Source organism: Chiloscyllium punctatum, chromosome 25 (genome assembly GCF_047496795.1).
Source record: "Chiloscyllium punctatum isolate Juve2018m chromosome 25, sChiPun1.3, whole genome shotgun sequence".
Lineage (NCBI taxonomy): Eukaryota > Metazoa > Chordata > Chondrichthyes > Orectolobiformes > Hemiscylliidae > Chiloscyllium > Chiloscyllium punctatum.
The window spans coordinates 35854502-35867625 of NC_092763.1; the positions used below are offsets into that span (position 1 = coordinate 35854502).

Here is a 13124-nt window from a genome sequence, read left to right on the forward strand (position 1 = left end):
CAATGAATGATGTCAGACTAACTGGCCTTTAGTTCCATTTTCTCTCCTTTCCTTTCTCAGTTAGCACTACTAAATTTCCAAACTACCAAACTGCTGGGGCTGTTCTAGAAGTAGTATAACTAGTTAAGCTATAAATGAACACCGTACTTATATTTGCTCAGTACTGATTTAAATTACAACCTGTATTTAGAGAGGAAATGTAAAAGCTCATCAGCAGTCTAAGTGTTCAACTAATTAATGCTGAAAAACACTCGCCAATGAATAGGGCTTGTTTTTTAAAAAAAAGTCTGAAAAGCGTATCTACCCTGTGAAATCTCGTGCAATTCTAATAAATGCATACATGTGAATTTCAATATTAATTTTCAAAGAAGGCTTCTTCAGGGCACTTTCAAATTGTGAACCATTTCTTTTTAGCTTGTCATCATGCCCTCCCCTTCCTGTCCCACTTACTGTCCTGTCGAGTCTGGCAGGAGACACACCATTGTTCTGGCATTCTCGCATTCTGGATCACTTAATGTAAGCTACTAGCATCTTTTCTTTCATCAGCACCCTGCACCCACTACCCCCACCACCACACCCCCGAACTATAGCGTAAATGCTATCCCTCCATACTTCACTTCAACTCTTATAAAGAGTCATCTAGACTTGAAACGTTAGCTTGCGCTCTCTCTCTCTCCATGGACCTACTGTGATCTCCAGCATTTGTTGTTTTCAGTTAACTTTTAAAGTGCTGTTTAGCCACATTAAACCAGCTGGGTTACTTTTCAGTGATAGGATACTTTATTAGTATTTTTTTGTTTATTATTTTCCACTGTTACAGTGTGATAGGTTGATGCTTGAGAATGAGTTGAGTTAAAATCTGCTTGTTTTGGTATTCTCTAGCTTAGATGAAGTTTCTCAAAGGAGCTGGTGATCTTTTTGCTAATGTGAATTGTTGTGAAGAGGAATACATTACAGCAAAGGGTGGCCAATGTATCCCATGGAAGATGTGTGAATTTCCAACATTTTGCATGGTGGAACTGTCCACTCCTTGGCTGCTATCAACCCTGTACTTTTTTAAAAAAGAAGTTATTTTTAAATATAGTTCCATTTGAATTATAGCACCATCTCTTTTATCCTAATTCTTCATAAAAACTTGGGTGGTTTGATAAGTACAGGTTTTTCTTTTCTTCCTAGTATCGAGGTGGGAATTTGGAGACGTTTCAGGTTCTGTGTTATAGGCAATAGGTGTAGGAGTAGGCCATTCTGCCCTTCAAGCCTGCACCACCATTCATTATGGTCATGGCTGATCATCCTCAATCAGTATCCTGTTCCTGCCTTATCTCCATAACCCTTGATTCCATTATCCTTGAGAGCTCTATCCAACTCTTTCTTAAACAAATCCAGAGACTGGGCCTCCCTGCCTTCTGGGCAGAGCATTCCACACAGCCACCACTCTCTGGGTGAAGAAGTTTCTCTCATCTCTGTCCTAAATGGACGACCCCTTATTTTTAAGCTGTGTCCTCTGGTTCGGCACTCACCCATCAGCGGAAACATGTTTCCTGCCTCCAGAGTGTCCAATCCTTTAATATTTACAGGAGGAAAGATGACCTTTTTCAGAATAAATTGATCTGTGCCACTCATTCCAGGGTTATTGCTAAACCTCACCCATCTTCACAACTGACTTGGCCTATTCTCTAGATCATACCAATATGTTGCACATGACCTGAGTCTTGTTTATATTTTCAGTTGACAATTGTGTAAGATAAAGAATGATGTGAAGTTGCCCTTGTTTCAATTTCTTCCTTTCTTGTCAGAAATTGTTTCAATTTTGATTCCTGTAAAGCATCATGGTGGACCCCTTCACTTTAACTGTTAATTCAAAAGGAAGTACTCAGCAATCCCAATAACTAATGGGTAAAAAGGCACAAGAAATAGGACTGCCGATCTTGCAAGGTTACTCTGAAATGTGAAGAAAAATCTGGCGAGTGCACAAGATATCCAGGGAAAAGGTTGGGTGTGAAAGAAAAAAAATTCTCAAAACATTTGTGTTTTAAAATACTGGAGTTGGAGCTCGGTGGGGGGGGGGGTGGGGGGGCGGAAGGATTCATGACCAAGTGGCGTGACTGGAGGCAGCATGTCATGTGATGGAACCTCCAATAACACAATCCGATCAAATTTGGCAAACCAAATGCGAAATGGTACTGAGGCACGGAGAAAAAAAAATTGCAGTATGTTAACCATTACAACTATTAGGCTAAATCATCTCAGCCTGGGCAGTGGTAAAAGGCTCCTTGAACTACAGAGGGGAAAAATAGGATTGCTGCTGTTGGTTGATTTGTGCTGGATAGTGAATTTGTTTTAGAGTTTGGTTGACAATAGATTCCAGGTTGTCAGTTACATTGTTGCACTTGACTATTCATCAACTAGACCAGGCTGCAAATAACTGATCTTTGCTGATGCAACAAAAGAACACCATCAAAAATCAGACAAGAGGAAGAGAGACCGAAATATTACCTTACCCATGTTTCGTTTTTCAAATGAGAAGATAAATCAAATGAAACTACATATCAGTGGCTCTTCTCCTTGATTTATAGTTAGCGATGAAACTTTGAGTTCAGACTTTTCTGCCAGAACTGCTTTTAAAAGCTGCAGATTGTAATGTAAGTATGTGGATTTATCAAGCATCCTGTCCCCTCCTTGAGATGTTCCAAAGTGCTTTAGAGGCAGTGAATTGCTTTTAGATTGCTGCCCCTGTTATATAGGCTGGTAGAAAATAAACTTAACACACAAGGCTCCGCAAACTGAAAAGCAGAGCAATGACTAGTATAATCTCTTTTGGTGATAATGATTGAGGGATAAAAGTTGGTCAGAGCACACCAAACTGTTTAGTATTTTTCAATCGCCCATGTGGCAGACTTCAGTAGAAATGAACAGTGGACTTTGAAATAAAATTTGGCAGTGTCACAGAGGTGAATGCCTCCAATCCTAGATTCAAACTGACTTGAACTGCGATGGTCAACTGAACAGCCTTTTTGCAAAATAGGAAATAAGCACGTGTTCATTAGAGTTCTAGAGTCTCTGAGGTGTGGAAACAAATCCACACCAACCCTCCGAAAGTATCCCACCCAGACCCATTGCCCCATCTTATTACTTACCTTTCCCCTGACTAATGCACCTAACCTACACATCCCTGAACACTATTGATAATTTAGCTTGGCTAATTCATCTAACCTCTGCATACCTTTGGACTGTAGGAGGAAACTGGAGCACCTGGAGGAAACCCACGCATATACTGGGAGAATGTGCAAACTCCACACAGACAGTCTGCCTGATGCTGGAATTGAACCTGGATCTCTGGCGCTGTGAGGCAGCAGTGCTAACCACTGAGTCACCGTGGTTCTCCGATGCCTCCCCCCTTTTTAGATCACCTCTCCATGACCTGTTGTTGACCTCCACTGACTACATCCATCTCTTTATCCCTTACATTGTGACTGTTCGGCCTTCTGCATCGTGCAACCGTAAACCACCTGGATGAAAAGAATATAAAAGCGTGTGCTGGGGAAACCTCTGAATAGTCCTCCAGGTTCAAGAGGCTGTCCATTGTCTTTAATGCCCACCATTGAGTCACTAATTGGACAATTTGCCAAAGATCTTAATTGAATGGCTGTCTGTTAGTTCCTATACTGTGTATGCTTCTGACGACATCTGGCAACTGGGTCCCAGTGCCTGAGAGTAAAATCTCACCCTAGGTGTGCGAAGTTACCAATGCTGCAAGAATGGAAAAGGATTATGAGAATGACAAAAATCTTGCAAATTGAAGTGCATTGGTAAACTCTTTGCTTTTCAGTACTCTTATTTTTGTTAAAGTTTCATAGTATAATAGAATGGTACATTGAAAAATTTCTGAAAAGTGCCATAAGATTAATGTCCTGCTCCAATATTTCTTTTTATCTGCCAGTTTTTTTTTTAGTCACTGAAACATCTGTGTCTAGTATGTTAAGAATTGAACATACATATACTTCACAATAACATGCTTAAGTTAGTCACTGAAGTATATCTTCTACTTTTTACTTGATACTTTCATTAAGTTTTTGAATGTTTAATCTTAATTTTTTTTCTAAAGTTTACCATTCAAATTTAAATTGCATAGCCTGACCATCACACACTGTTCAGTAAGCTTATGGAGCAATTGCAGTTTCTGCACAAAGGTTTTTCAGAACAGTTCAATGAAACCTTGAAAGTTGTACTCTAAAATCAAAAATAATACTAAAGTTGTCCTTGAGTGAATGAAAGTGATGTTGCTGATTACTTACCAGTTACAGTACAGTAGTCACGGTTTTGTGTTGTTTAAACTTACATTTGAGACTAATGTTTCTCCTTACAAACATCATCTGCAAGTGTGAGCGTGGTTCAGTAGATTTCCAATTTATCCAAACCCAGAATTGGAACCTCTGCTCTGATCTTACTGATGGGGCCATTGACATGCCCCTGTTCCTGATTGTCATTGATAATCTGCCTGAGGTACGCTCAGGCACTTTTGGAGCAAACAAAAATCTTAACAAAAAAACCTGATCCTCCTTTGGTTCTTGCAGACCAAGTTAATTGATTTCCTTAACCCTGTGAAAATGAGAGGTTTTTCTGAATGCTTATTATTTGGCCAACAAGAACTTTGTTGACCTCTCCAGGGTGCATAACAACAGTTCAAAAGTCCTGGCTTTAGAATGCTTTGGGAGGTTCTGTGGTCATTTAAAGCGCAAAATGTATGTAAGAATTTATTTTCCTTTTATAATGGATAGAGGTTTTTAGGGAAATGGAGGTCTTGCCCCACATGCTGTCTGTGATGAGAAAAGGTGGGTGACATGGAATATCTGCCCAGAACCACTTGCTAAAATTTGAAAGGGATACAATCAAAATTCCAGGTTGCTGTCTGCTTCCCATCTTCCCAACAGTTTCTTCAAAAGATAGCTGCAATACTTGGATGTTTGTTAATGAATTTTATTCTTTATGATGCAGGATCTGTAGCAGGGCGTGAAGAAGCACACTGCAAAATGATCAGCTGTGTGTTTCAGTTTCCACCCTTTTCTTTTTGTAGGTGAAAATTGTAACTGGGTTTGGCAGGGTCAACTGGATGTGATTTAGGAACAGGGTGTGGGCTCTTCCTCTCTGTGAGGTCATATTCCAACACAGCCCCACCTGAGATCATTTTAATGCTGTACAGATTAGGGACGGAATCTGGAATTTTCCTCATTTATTTTGCATTGCACTACATGTGCATTTGCTTTGCTAGCTTTTGAGGGCCCCTGTATCAACCAGCCTGTTTAATTGTTAGAACATAATATCACAGCAGATATCTTGCTGAGTTTTCACCTGCCTAAAATCATGAGGTAAGCCGATAAAATATTCTATTTTCTTGTTTTTATTTAATGTGTACTTTGTAAAGGGTGGAGATGATATTTTAATGAGATACGTACTGATGTGTCTGTTTTGTAATAATTGCTCAAAGCTTTTCAGTGGTGCAGGCTGAGCTCGTCTCACGTGGAATCCATATCCATTTAAATAGGGTGGTGTTACAGGGAGAGGTTGCACAAATTATATCTGGTTTCTATAGTGATGAAAGGACTTTCACACCCTCATTTTCTGCAGAAGCACAGCACAGCACAGTTTAAGGGCAGGAAATGTGCCACAGTGGATATCTCCCCACAGGATTCTTTTACCAACGAAAACAGAAGGAATGGTATCACTTTAGAACTAGCAGCAAAGATGCTGTTGCTCAGGATCTAAACTTAAATCTTACATTTAAGCTTTATAATTTTCGTATACCAAAGCTGAGAAACAACATATGAACTACATGTAAGAATAAAGGCATTCTGCATATTGCCTCTAAATAGCTGCAGTAAAATGGAAGTCAGAAGTCCGGTAAAGGTTTGGTCAAACTAAATCTTGTGAACTGCGCTTATTTTGGATGCTAACTAACAAACAGATATTCAAGTCTGGAGGGACAGTAAAGAGGAATCATGAGACTGAATTGCATTAGTTTTGAGGAATGACTGCAGAGGTTAGAAAGGATGTGACAGGGTATATCGAAGTGCCAGTTGGCTTTTTTTTATGTAGGTGTGTTTAGGTCAGGGAGGAAGTGATTCATCCTGTCATGTTGTTACTTGTTACTATTGTTTTATGTTGTGTCATGCCTCATAGTCAGTTTGTCACTATGCCTTTAAGAGATTCCTTCATGATATCAACACTGCATCATAGCATGTGACCTGAGGCTTTAAAGATCTTAATCCATCTCATCCTCAATGACTTGAAGCATGGCACTCTACTGGAAGAATGCTCTTCTTTAATGTAATACAGATCATTGTGTTATAATGCACATTTTGTCAATGCAAATTTGCTGTAACACGATTAACAAATTGGGGCTGCTGTTTCTTCAACGCAAACTTTTAAAATGTGTGTTGGCTGTAACACTATTACATTGCCAGCATTTCAAGCACTGTTTCTAAAGCTCAATTTTTTTTATAACACTGAGTTGCACAAAAACAGAACTATTGTGTTACAGAAGAACTGACTATAGTTTAAGAGTCAAGAATATATGTGCGGGAGGAAGTAATGTTTGTATATAATGGTTGCAATGAATGTCTGTTGTATTCTTCAATGCCATGATAACCACACTCATTTCCATATGCTACAGAAGATTACAAGCATTACTGCACCCGGTAAAATACCCTGTTGGATGCAAATCCTCACCATTTTACATAATTGTCTTGTTCCATAGTTGCATAATGTCAGTGAATTGAAAAGATTGTGCTATGTATGTTTGTAACGACAGACTTTCTGTGGCTGTCTTATGCTAAAGGAAAAATGGCAGCAACAGACGCTACATGCAGTTAATGTTCTTTGTGGTACTGAAACATAATGATCGATCACTTTAAAGTTCTTTGAGATAAAAGCAGTTTAATAAAGAAAAGTCTTCTGCCCATCATTTAAGTAATTGACGAGGAATGGATTGCAGATGGATTGCTAAACTGAATTCAAAGCAGGGATTGGGCGTTGAGAGTAGCACTGTCAGAAAATTGGAAGTCATCTGTCACAGGATCAATGCCTGGTGCCAGTGCTGAACATAACTCCCATTCTCAGGTGATGGGGTGGGGTGGGAGCAGGAGAATGGTATTGAGTTAGAGGATCAGCCATGATCGTCTTAAATGGCTGCGTATGCTGGATGGGCTATCCGTATTTCTGTTTTGGGGTCCTTTTTTGAAGAGTTTTGACTTTGGACTCAAAAACAAAATTTCTAAATTTGTAGATGACACTAAATGAGTGTATTGGGGCAGACATTCTATACTGAGGAGGACTAAACTCATTACAGAAGGACATTTAATAATCTTACTGAGATAGCAAGTAATAAGCAAATAAAGTTCAGCACCAATAACTGAGGTGGTACATTTTGGTGGGAAAATGGAGGAAGTAATTTATTACTTAAAAGATGCAAATCTAGGAGAAGAGGAACAAAGGATCTCAGAATATAAGACTACCAGTCACTGAAAAATGCACCACAGGTTGTCAAGACCATAAAAATGCAAATCGGCTATTAGACTTCATTTAAAGAGTGAGAATTGAATAGCAAAGAAACTGCGAAACCTGGATTGAATTAGATCACGCTGAGAGTATCGTGTGCAATTCGAGCTGCCATGTTACTGAAAAAAAATGTAGAAGTGAAGGAGGTTCAGAGGAGATTTACATGAATGATACAAGAATTCTGTGAGCACACGCATCAAAAAAAATAACAGGTTGAGTCTAGTTTCTCTTGCAAAAGGAAAGCTGAGGTGTCACGTAATAGAGGTCTTTAAAATTGTAGAAGGTTTGGATAGACTGGAGAAAGTGAATGGAGATGAAAAGTAGGTGATATCACTAACCTATGACAGAGTCATAACATTACTCTTACTCCTAGGGTTTAACATCTTTCTTCAGGAATTTCACAGAAATATTGTAGCAGTACATCTAGATTACTTAGTGTGGAAACAGGCCCTTCGGCCCAACACATCCACACCGACCCGCCGAAGTGCAACCCACCCATTCCCCTATATTTATCCCTTTACCTAACACTACGGGCAATTTAGCGTGGCCAATTCACCTAACCTGCACATTTTTGGACTGTGGGAGGAAACCGGAGCACCCGGAGGAAACCCACACAGACACACGGAGACTGTGCAAACTCCACACAGACAGTCGCCGGAGTTGGGAATTGAACCCGAGTCTCTGGCGCTGTGAGGCAGCAGTGCTAACCACTGTACCACCGCGCCGCCCAACTGTAGTTGACGTTGACCTATTTTCTGTAAGTTCTATCTTATCTCAACCAAAAAGCTTTTCTATAAAGTGAAGAATTTCCACTTGATTTAGACATTACTACTTTCTCCCCTCTTTTTAAAGGCTGGGGTATAATTGATAACACTTCTCCAGTAATTGGCCCAAGGTGGTCTGTGCGTGGCACAGTGGCATAGTGGTTAGTACTGCTGCCTCACAGCGCCAGAGACCCGGGTTCAATTCCTGCCTCAGGCGGTTCTTTTTGTGTGGAGTTTGCACATTCTCCCTGTGTCTACGTGGGTTTCCTTCGGGTGTTCTGGTTTAGATTAGATTAGATTACATTACAGTGTGGAAACAGGCCCTTCGGCCCAACAAGTTCACACCGACCCGCCGAAACGCAACCCACCCATACCCCTACATTTACCCCTTACGTAATACTACGGGCAATTTAGCATGGCCAATTCACCTGACCTGCACATCTTTGGACTGTGGGAGGAAACTGGAGCACCCGGAGGAAACCCACGCAGACACAGGGAGAACGTGCAAACTCCACACAGTCAGTTGCCTGAGATGGGAATTGAACCCGGGTCTCAGGCGCTGTGAGGCAGCAGTGCTAACCACTGTGCCACCGTGTCGCCCACCGTTTCCTCCTACAATCCAAAAATGTGCTGGTTAGGTGAATTGGCCATGCCAAATTGCATGTAGTGTTAGGTGAAGGGGTAAATGCAGGGGAATGGGTCTGGGTGGGTTGCGCTTCGGCGGATCGGTGTGGACTTGTTGGGCCGAAGGGCCTGCTTCCACACTAAGTAATCTAATCTAATCATGTGAACCAAGAATACCAAATTATACAAAACAGTGAAAACTTTCTATGTGCTATTCTATTTACTGAAGGATCAATTTGGTGAGTGCCCCTCTAAAATGGAGAAAGGCCAATTTTGATGGTATTAGGGAAGAACTTTCAAAATCTGACTGGGAGTAGATGTTCACGGTAAAGGGACGACTGGAAAATGGGAAGCCTTCAGAAATGAGATAAAGAGAGTCCAGAGACAGTATATTCTTGTTAGGATTAAAGGAAAGGCTGGTACGTATAGACAATGCTGGATGACTAAAGAAATTGAGGGTTTAGTTAAGAAAAAGAAGGAAGCATATGTCAGGTATTCCCAGGATAGATCGACTATAAAGGCTGTAGGACTACACTTAAGAGGGAAGTCAGGACGGCAAAAAGGGGACATGACATAGCTTTGGCAAATAGAGTTAAGGAGAATCCAAAGGGTTTTTATAAATACACTAATACAAAAGGGTAACTAGGGAGAGAATAGGGCCCCTCAAAGATCAGCAAGGCGGCCTTTGTGTGGAGCTGCAGGAGATGGGGGAGATACTAAACAAGTATTTTACATTAGTGTTTACTTGGAAAAGGACAAGGAAGATGTACTATGTAAGGAAATAGATTGTGACATCTTGAAAAATGTCCATATTACACAGGAGGAAGTGCTCCATGTCTTGAAATGCATAAAAGTGGATTAATCTCCAGGATCTGATCAGGTGTACCCCAGGACTCTGTGGGAAGTTAGGAAAGTGATTGCTGGAACTCTTGCTGAGATATTTGTATTATCAATAGTCACAGGTGAGGTGTTGGAAAATTGGAGGTTGGCTAACATAGTGCCACTATTTAAGAAAGATGGTAAGGACAAGTCAGTGAACTATAGACCAGTGAGCCATAGATTGGTGGTGGGCAAGTTGTTGGAGGGAATCCTGAGGGACAGGATGTACATGTATTTGGAAAGGCAAGGACTAAGTAGGGATAGTCAACATGGCTTTATGTGTGAGAAATCATGTCTCACAAACTTAATTGATTTTTTTTTTGAAGAAGTAACAAAGAGGATTGATGAGGGCAGAGTGGTGGTGTGATCTATATGAAGGCATTCGACAAGATTCCCCATGGGAGACTGGTTAGCAAGGTTAGATCTCCTGAAATACAGGGAGAACTAGCCATTTGGATACAGAACTGGCTTGAAGGTAGAAGACAGAGGGTGGTGGTGGATGGTTGCTTTTCAGACTGGAGGCCTGTGACCAGTGAGATGCCACAAGGATCGGTGCTGGGTCCACTACTTTTCATCATTTATGTAAATGATTTGGATGTGAGCATAAGAGGTAGTTAGTAAGTTTGCAGATGACACCAAAATTGGAGGTGTTGTGGACAGTAAAGAAGATTACCTCAGCTTACAATGGGATCTTGACCAGATGGGCCAATGGGCTGCGAAGTGGCAAGTTTAATTTAAATAAATGTGAGGTGTTGCATTTTGCGAAAGCAAGTTTTAGCAGGACTTATACACTTTATGGTAAGGTCTGAGGGAGTGTGGCTGAACGAAGAAACCTTGGAGTGTAGGTTCATAGTTCCTTAAAAGTGGAGTCGCAGGTAGATAATATAGTGAAGAAGGCGTTTGGTACACTTTCCTTTATTGTTCAGAGTGTTAAATACAGGAGTTGGGAGATCACCGGAAGAATGTTGTGAAACTTGAAAGGGTTCAGAAATGATTTACAAGGATATTGCCAGGGGTTGGAGGATTTGAGCTATAGGGATAGGTTGCAATAGGCTAGGGCTGTTTTCCAGGGTAAAAACAATGACTGCAGGTGCTGGAAACCAGATTCTGGATTAGTGGTGCTGGAAGAGCACAGCAGTTCAGGCAGCATCCAAGTAGCTTCGAAATCGACGTTTCGGGCAAAAGCCCTTCATCAGGAATAAAGGCAGTGAGCCTGAAGCGTGGAGAGATAAGCTAGAGGAGGGTGGAGGTGGGGAGAGAGTAGCATAGAGTACAATGGGTGAGGGGGGGAGGGGATGAAGGTGATAGTTCAAGGAGGAGAGGGTGGAGTGGATAGGTGGAAAAGAAGATAGGCAAGTAGGACAAGTCCGGACAAGTTATGGGGACAGTTACTGAGCTGGAAGTTTAGAGGTGGGGGAAGGGGAAATAAGGAAGCTGTTGAAGTCCTCATTGATGCCCTGGGGTTGAAGTGTTCCGAGGCGGAAGATGAGGCGTTCTTCCTCCAGGCGTCTGGTGGTGAGGGAGCGGCGGTGAAGGAGGCCCAGGACCTCCATGTCCTCGGCAGAGTGGGAGGGGGAGTTGAAATGTTGGGCCACGGGGCGGTGTGGTTGATTGGTGCGGGTGTCCCGGAGATGTTCCCTAAAGTGCTCTTCTAGGAGGCGCCCAGTCTCCCCAATGTAGAGGAGACTGCATCAGGAGCAATGGATACAATAAATGATATTAGTGGATGTGCAAGTAAAACTTTGGATGTGGAAGGCTCCTTTAGGGCCTTGGATAGAGGTGAGGGAGGAGGTGTGGGTGCAGGTTTACCAGTTCCTGCGGTGGCAGGGGAAAGTGCCAGGATTGGAGGGTGGGTTGTTTGGGGGCGTGGGCCTGACCAGGTAGTCGCGGAGGGAACGGTCTTTGCGGAAGGCGGAAAGGGGTGGGGAGGGAAATATATCCCTGGTAGTGGGGTCTCCCTCCCACTCTGCTGAGGACATGGAGGTCCTGGGCCTCCTTCAGCGCCATTCCCTCACCACCAGACGCCTGGAGGAAGAACGCCTTATCTTCCGCCTTGGAACACTTCAACCCCAAGGCATCAATGTGGACTTCAACAGTTTCCTCATTTCCCCTTCCCCCACCTCTAAACTTCCAGCTCAGTAACTGTCCCCATAACTTGTCCGGACTTGTCCTACCTGCCTATCTTCTTTTCCACCTATCCACTCCACCCTCTCCTCCTTGACCTATCACCTTCATCCCCTCCCTCACTCACCCATTGTACTCTATGCTACTCTCTCCCCACCCCCACCCTCCTCTAGCTTATCTCTCCACGCTTCAGGCTCACTGCCTTTATTCCTGATGAAGGGCTTTTGCCCGAAATGTCGATTTCGATGCTACTTGGATGCTGCCTGAACTGCTGTGCTCTTCCAGAACCACTAATCCAGAATAGGGCTGTTTTCCCTGGAGCGTCGGAGGCTGAGGGGTGACCTTATAGAGGTTTATAAAATCATGAGGGTCATGGATAGGATAAATAGACAAAGTCTTTTCCCTGAGGTGAGAGTCCAGCACTCGAGGGCATAGGTTTAGGGTGAGAGGGGAAAGATATGAAAGAGACCTAATGGGCAACTTTTCCATGCAGTGGGAGGTGTGTGTAAGACATGGGCTGCCAGAGGAAGTGGTTGGGGCTAGTACAATTGCAACACTTAAGAGGCATCTGGGTATATGAATAGGAAGGATTTTGAGGGATATGGGCTGGGTGCTGGCAGGTGGCACTAGATTGGCTTGGGACGTTTGGTCGGCATGGATGAGTTGGACTGCAGGGTCTGTTTCTGTGCTGTACATCTCTATGACTCTATTAGCATTGTATTTTTCTTAATTCCTCTATGTTTTCCAAAATTGTATTTTTGGATGTCTCTATTTTCATAAATACTGCATTTTGCTGGTAAAATTATATTGTAAATGTACTGGTTGTAGTTGATCTACTTTTACATGGTGCAGGAAGTACGTGTTAATTTTTCACTATCGTAGTGAGCTCAAATGCTTATTCAGCTATACTGCGGATAACTGCGAGAATGTTACTTAAGTTTGTGTTACGGGGAGGTCTGTATATGAGGGCTGAGAACTGGGAGTCGGTCTGACCCATTAAGTCTCTATTGGTACTGTGCATAGGTTGTATTAAAGGGTTTAGCTGAGTCAAGGACAGTGATCAAACCAATGCAAATCTGTTAAAAAGGCTGCGCAACAAATTGCACTCCATGTCTATCAAATTATCCCACTAAACACACTTCGAACACTATAGGATTTGGACAAGACTGAAGTTGGGGG

General features: G+C 42.3%; 1 protein-coding gene across 10 annotated transcripts in view; it reads left to right on the forward strand.

Moving 5' to 3' along the window:
* The window catches only part of klf8 (Kruppel like factor 8), a 185492-nt gene that overhangs the window by 94866 nt on the left and 77502 nt on the right, over nt 1-13124 (forward strand). For 2 of the 10 annotated variants that reach the window (XM_072595039.1, XM_072595038.1), the window contains one exon: nt 3237-3809. The exons of the other annotated variants lie outside the window; for them this stretch is intronic. The gene's annotated coding sequence lies outside the window, so the exon portion shown is untranslated. The remainder of the gene's footprint in view (nt 1-3236; nt 3810-13124) is intronic. 10 annotated transcript variants of the gene reach the window in all.